Raw genomic sequence first — 7,808 nt, 5'->3', positions numbered from 1 at the left:
TCAATGACCACCTTCCTAACGTGGTGTTCCCCTCCCCTGTCTTTGACCACCCTCTCATTGCGATGTTTCCCTCCCCGTCTGCACTGATCCTCCTGCGACTCCCCACACTTTCACTGCAGGAATCCCCTCAAATTCTCTTGCACAGATTTTGAACAGAATGGAACTAAAAATCAACTCCCTGCTTACCAAATGAACTCATCTTAGACTGGATCTCTCTAACCAAAACACCCGTGCCCGCCTCTTCACTTTTGATACTTCACCTACTAGTACTCCCAACCTCTCTCAAAGCTCCTCTTGGCAGACCATCCCCCTTTGCAGGCGGGCTCACAGGTCGTACAGCACTCATCGCACTCTCTCCACTTTGGATCTTAACGCCCTTAGCAAATCCTATCTCCCTAAATTCCAGGTGACCAACCATTCCCTCCTACTCCAACATGCCAGTAAAAGTGGGCTTAAACCGAGCCCCTGTAACTCTCAACTCACGCAGACCACCGGCGCAATACACTGCCATCCACCCCCTTAAATTGGCTAAGGTTAATCCTAACCCACTTTCCTGCATGCTTGTAAACTGCAGATCTGCTGCTGAACATGCTGCTGATATTTCTGAAACCATCCTCAGTAACGGTATTGACATTGCTTATCTCATAGAAACCTGGCTCAATGACCACTCTAAGGCCATCCTTGACCTACTTACTACACCCAGCTACTCCATCATTATACAAGACAGACCTGACAGAACAGGTGGCGGTCTAGCCATAATCCACAAAAACGAAATTCAACTCTCCTCTCTAAAGAATGCTGAATACTCGACCTTCGAATATCTTGGCATTGAACTCAATGTCAAAGGCTCCTCACCTATCAAATTGCATAATATGTACCACCCTCTGAGTGGGCACCTACCATTTGCCGAAGAACTATCTGACCTTCTTACTCATTTCTCCCTCTCCGACTCGAAGAACGTGTTCTTAGGTGATTATAACATTCACTGGAATAATGTAGATGATTCCACTGTCAGGCACCTCGTTTACCTTCTTTAGATGAATGACCTAAAGCAGCTCTGCAACAAACCTACCCATATTAATGGTGCCACACTTGAGGCCATCATCACTAGCAATGATCTGTTCTCCCTTACTGAAATCGCCCCCATTCACTGGTCTGACCATCATCTCATTCTGTTCAGCATCTTGTCCATTGTCCTTCCTTTCCCAATTTTAAATAACAATCCTAAGATCTGGACCAGAAACCTCAAACAAGTCCCACCAACTGAACTAGAGACAAAAATTCATGCTCAACTTCAACGTCTCCAGCCCTCCCAAAATGCAAACAAGCTTACCGACCATTTCAGCAAGGCAATAACTGATGTTCTTGACCTAATCACACCGCTTATACTAAAACAACAAAAAGCAATCCAATCTAAATCTTGGTTCAATCCTGAGCTCAATAACGAAAGAAGACAACTTCGATACGCAGAAAGGACTTGGAGACAACACCCCTCTCCATTACATTTAGCTCTCCTTAGGCCTGAAAGGTTAGCTTATAAGAAGCATATGTTAAGAGAAAAAGCATCTTTCTTCTGTACCCAACTTGATTGTGCTAAAATTAGGGCCAGAGCACTTTTTAACATTGTCACAAGACAAACCTCATCTGCCCTCATGATTTGAGGGCCTCCAATAAAAGATGTGAGGAAGTTGCCAGCTTCTTCAGAGACAAAATTGCCAAAATTGATCAATCCTTCCCTCAAATCATTGCATTCCCTGCTTGGAATATCTCTTAACATTCCCCCTTCCCCTCATCAACCCGTCCTCCTGATTCTTTCTTCATTCAATCTACTCTAATTGGTACCAGAGACACCCTTTCCAACACACAATTGAAAAACGAAGCCACTTGGACAAATTTCACACCCATGACCGAGCTTGAAGTCTTTAATCCCATTGCAAAATTAAAGCCGACCTCTCATACCAAAGACCCACTCCTGGCAACAATCTTGTACACAACCTTAAACACATTATCGCCCCATGTTGGACAACTATTAATAACACCTCCGTCCCCCCATCGGTGCGTCCCAGACTCCCTTCAACTTAGGCAAATCACTCCCATTCTTAAAAACTACAAGGCAGACCCGCCGAATGGTTCCAACAACCTCTGTCCCATCTCTAACCTACCACTCCTAGCTAAAACCATGGAGAAATGTGTCTTACAAAAAACTCGACAGGGCCATTGGCAAATACAACCTCCAGGACTCCTTCCAATCTGGTTTTAGGAAAGGCTGCAGCACAGAAACCGCCATGCTTAACATTGCTGATGACATTCATTGTTCCTTAGAGAATGGAATTCCTTGCCTTTTTATTCTGCTGGACCTCTCGGCTGCTTTTGATACAGTCAACCATGCTTCCTTACTGGAATCTCTTAAGACTTGGTCTGGCCTGAATGGCACAATCCTAAACTGGTTCACCTCCAACAGCGAACATAACAAATTAAAATCAACTCCTGCCTCTCCAATCCCACTCCTGTCTCTCTGGGTGATCCCCAGGTCTCAATCCTCTCCCCCTCTATCTTCAACCCCTTACTATCATTTTGAAACCAGCTGGGATCAATTATCACTTTTACACCAATAACACGCAACTATACTAAAAATCAAACCACACAGCAACATCCTTCATCTCAACACCACATTGAGCAAGATTCAATCCTGGTTGTACTACAACCATCTTAAATTGAATCCCAACAACATTGAAATCATTCTGTTCTCCCCAAAAGTAACCACCTGCCTACCTAAGTCTGGATCACTGACCTCAAAGCCCTAAACTGTCCGCTCAGTCTATCCAACATGGCTAAATCCTTAGGTTTCACCTTGGACAAAGATTTGTCACTGAAGGACCAGATCAATTCAGCCAAAGGAGCAATTTACACACTTCAACACCTCGAAAAAATCTAACTCTTAATCCCTTATGATGACTTCAAATGGGTGGTTCAATTGCTTGTCCTCTCTAAACTAGACTACGCTAACGCTATACTTACCGTAACCCCTCAAACTCACCTCGCCCCCTCACATCTATGCTCAACACGGCTGCCCATCTTATAACAGACTGCAAACGGTATGAGCATTTCACGCCTGCCCTCAAGTCCCTTAACTGGCTCCCCATTGAAGGAAGATGCATCTACAAGACCGCATGCATCACCCACAAAGCACTTCACTCTCAATCCCCGGACTACTTCAACAATAAACTCACAAGGGCAAGAAGTACCAGGCCATTGAGAAGCTCCAATGATGTTCTTGTTCCCCCGTTACTAAAAAAAGAAATCCAGCCAGACTTGCTACTTCTCAGGAAATGCGCCAAGCATCTGGAACACCCTAATGAGGGTCCTTTGTTGCAACCCCTCCTACCCTGGCTTCAAAAGAGACCTGAAACACCATTCCTCAAAAACTACTGGAGCCTATGAATCTTTCTGAACCTGATCTGTTTTGGCTCCTGTGTTTCAGGTCAACCCTCTGCTGACCTGCTGGCCCTGCTTTTCCCTGTGTTCTCCTTATTGTTCCCTATAGCCTTGCTCTACTTGGTCCCTCAGTTACTTCTGTACCAACCACATTTCTGTAAATTTCTGTACATTGTTCTGTTAACGCTGGCTCCAGCTTAGCCTGCACTCTTTATCCCTGAACTTTGTTAATTGTTTTGACCTAATTTCTGTAACTACAAATGTTTCTTTGTATATTTGATTGTGTATCCCTCTGTCTCACTCTCCTTATTTTTAACTGTATGTAACCTTTGATCCATAGATTTTTGCCGGATACGGATTCGTTGTTGGATGTCCCACGTCCCTTATTGCATTTTGTTTGTATCCATTGCTCCTCGGTTATGTGCCTTGCTCTTGCAAAGCGCTCTGATACATCTGGGTCTAGCCAGTGTTATATAAAACCTTTAAATAAAATAAAACAGAAAGTTTTGTTCATCGGATTTCATTGTCAGAGGGTTTCGAGGACCTGAAGAGAGCATTATGCAATTCACATACACTGAAGGCCCATGTTTATAGTCTTCATTCCCTGTACAGGTGTATGTCTCGGACAAGGGAGTTCAAGCAGTGTTTACTCAACTTGATAACAAGGGAGTTCAAGCAGTGTCTTCTCACCTTGATGACAAGCGTGGAAGGTGATCAGTAGCCATTATCAGATGCAGACGTCTCAACAGGGAAAAGAACTGAGCGAAAAAGAATGTGCTGCCATAATGCGGAGTTAAAGGAGGTTCCAGACTTACCTTTTTAGTACCATGTTTGTGGTCCAGACCCATAACAAGCCACTAAAATGTTTCATAGTCATAATGGATGATGACCCCAAGTTCTCTCAAAACAAGGCCCAGATTTTACAGTGGAGCTTAAAACCATAATGGATGAAATGAAATGAATGAAATGAAATGTGGCTTTGGAAAGCGCAAACTGTCGCTCCCAAAGGAGCCTCCTGGTGCTTCCAGATAATGTGCTTCAGCAGAAACTGATTAGGACCTAGATGAGTGCAAAGCATGATTCATCAGCTGTTCCATACATCCATGTCTTTAGGGCCTTCCTAAACTGTTCTTCAGATTCCATTGATCTTAATTTGCTTGGCATGAAATTCCAAGCCTTTGCCACTAACACTTCCTCCCCTTGTTTTAAGTTTGAAACCAGATACTTTAAGGAGGTTAGAGGAAGTGGATCTAAGTGTCCTCCTTGTTGTGTATGGCATAAATCTTGTAGAGAGATATACTGGGCCTAATCAGCGCACTGCTCTAAAGGCCGTAAGGATAAGTTTGAACAAAATTATTTTGTGTAGCGGGAGCCAGTGATGGGTTTTGAGGGCTGCTGAGGCTGACGCCCTATGGGGGAGCTTTAATATCAATCTAGCTGCTGCATTTTGCACCACCTGTAATTTCTTCAGGGTAGATTTATTGACCCCTACCAGGAGGCTATTGCAGTAGTCTAGGCGTGAGAGTATTAAAGCCACTGCCACTGTTTTCGTGGCCGCAAGGGGAAGCAGCTCAAAGAATTTTCTCAGGGTCCTAATTAGGCCGAAGCATGTACCTGCCACCTTTAATGCATGGGGTTTGAACGAGAGGGAGGAATCAAACCATACCCCCAGATTTTTTGCCTCTTCCATGGAGGATGGAGGGGCTGCTGCTTCTGTCGGCCATCAATCCTTGGGTTGAAAGGGATTATTTTTCCCTATTAATAGGATTTCTGTCTTATCCGTATTACAACGGAGGTGGTTGCTTTTCATCCATTTGATGACCGAGGTCAGATAGGATTTAAAATTTTCCTCCGCATCCACAGAATTTTTTTCAAGAGACAGGATCAGCTGAGTGTCATCAGCATAAGAGGTTGTTTCGATCCCGTAAGCTAAAATGAGGGAAATCAGTGGAACCATATAAATATTGAAGAGAAGTGGGGTAATTGATGCACCCTGAGGGACACCCGTCGTGATGGTATGTTCCGAGGAGAAAAAAGTGCCCAGGGAGATAGCTTGTCTCCGGTTCGACAGGAAGGATGTGATCCATGCCAGTGCCATTTTGGAAATGCCGCAGGATTTTAGTCTGGCTAGTAAGTTGTTATGGGAGATGGTATCAAACGCGGCAGATAGATACAAAAGGATCGACACTGCCTTCTTGCCGCGGTCTGTGATACATTTCAGGGTGTCGGATGTTTCCAGCAGCGCAGATTCAGTAGAATGCTTTGGGCTGAAGCCAGATTAACGAGGATGGAAGATCTGAGCTGTTTCAGAAAAACTGGAAAGTTCCTTATGAACCATTCGCTCAGTAATCTTCCCTAGAACCGTCAAAAGAGATATAGGCCTATAACTGGAAAGATTAGAAGAGTCTATGTTTTGTTTTTTCTTTAATAGCTTTATAATGGCAAATTTCCATTCATCCAGCATTATCCCGGAGGATAGGGAGGAATTCACAAGGTCATTGACCACAGCGTTCACTACATCAATATTCTGATGTAATATTGTTGGGGGGCAGGCATCCAGTGGTGAACCTGACTTACATGCCAGGATGGCTTCATGTGTCTGGGCTAAGGTGACCGTTTTGAAAGCTTGAAGGACCGGCTTGTCCTGCCTATTATCTTGCTCATGTTCGTTGGTAAGGTCAGGTACACTTCAGGTTTCAAAGTTCTTTTGTATGTTCTTGATTTTGTCTTCAAAATATGTTGCAATATCATCGCAAAGCATTGGAGAGGGAGGGATTTCTGAATGTAGTGCTTTAGGGTCAATAAAAGATTTTACAATTTCAAAAATCTTTTTGGTTTTGCTTTGCCATGGCTATTCTATTGCAAAAGTACTCTTTTCTTGTCTGATTTAATAGCGATATGATATTTTTCCTATATGTTTTCATAATATGTAGATTAGCTACTTCATATCCCCTTCTCCATTTTCGTTCTAGTTGTTTGCAGTACAGTTGTTGTTGTGCTAGATCTTTCGTGAACCATGGATCATTATGTAATTTCCTATAACCCTTTCTGGTGGTATGCTTTAAGGGAATTCATTCCTCACTTATAGTTGTCATCCAGTTAAGGAAACTGTGGGAATCCTCTGCTGGCTCACCAGTTAGGGTAGGTATCTTATTTTGGGCAATTATGGGTAAACTGGGATCAGTGGCTAGTTGATGCCATTTACGTCTTGGCACCCCTGTGATCCTGTTTGTGGCTACATGTTCCGACTTTGGCGTTGGAATGGTCAAAGGAATAAAATAATGATCTGACCAGGCCTGCAGAATGGGGGCCTCTACCTGAATTGAGGTAAGATTAGAGCAGACTACATCTATGGTATGTTCTGCCCTGTGTGTCAGCCCTTGCACTAATTGATTCATGCCCAATGAAGTGATTGATTCCAGAAAGGTGATTGCACCCGGGTTGTTACTACATTCAAGGTGTAGGTTAATATCTCCCAGTAAGGTAAGATTTGCGTATCTAAGTAGGGCTTGACTAAGGGTGTCCCCTAGTGAGTCCAGAAAGGTATTACTATTGCCTAGTGGGCGGTAAACCAGCATTCCCGAGAATTAAGATGAACCCTTTATGGTACAGCAGAAAGCAAAACTTTCCGCTCCCTTGAGTTCGTGTAGGCTTAAAGTCTTCCATTGGAGAGTATCTCTATGGATAATCGCCACTCCCCCTCCCCCCGCCAACCTCTCGGTCTTTCCTGCAGATGGTGAAGTTAGGGGGCAGGGCTACTCCAATATCCGGGTTGCAGTCATCCGTTAGCCATGTTTTAGTTCGCTCATGAGAATACAGATAGACTTTATGAATGGTTTTCCAATCTGACGACTGGACTTCTCCAATGATGGCATGAGGATTTGGGAAGTCTGATCTCGAAGGGGCATCTGTTGGGAGAGGAATGTCTCCTGCATGGTGTACGGTCATGTTCCTCTGCACTGAATGAACAACTGAGTATATCCGTTATTTTGACTTTTTATTTTGGCTATTGCGTCATGTTAATCAGAGCACGTGTACAGAGACCTAGGCCTGTCACCGACTATGCAAGGTCTAGAAATTGCCTGTAACCTGGTGGGATGCATTATGCATGCTTTCATAGCCGATACAAGACCACTGTCACTGTAGTGATGATGGCAGCAAACTGAACACGTGCATCCCAAAATACCTCAGTGAGAAGCCTGTGACTGCTTGCCCTTGCTATGCTGACAGTTAAGTGCACAAGGTGCTGCACTTTTCCCAGTTTGCAGAGGCATAGTAGGATGAGCCTCAGGACACTAGTGGTAACCTCAACCACCATGATTGGGGTCCAGAAGCCCTGTCTGCCTATTGGCCAGCACAAATGGGGTCTGACA

The sequence above is a fragment of the Lissotriton vulgaris genome, chromosome 7 (assembly GCF_964263255.1).
Source record: "Lissotriton vulgaris chromosome 7, aLisVul1.2, whole genome shotgun sequence".
NCBI lineage: Eukaryota > Metazoa > Chordata > Amphibia > Caudata > Salamandridae > Lissotriton > Lissotriton vulgaris.
This window is presented reverse-complemented; position numbering follows the sequence as displayed.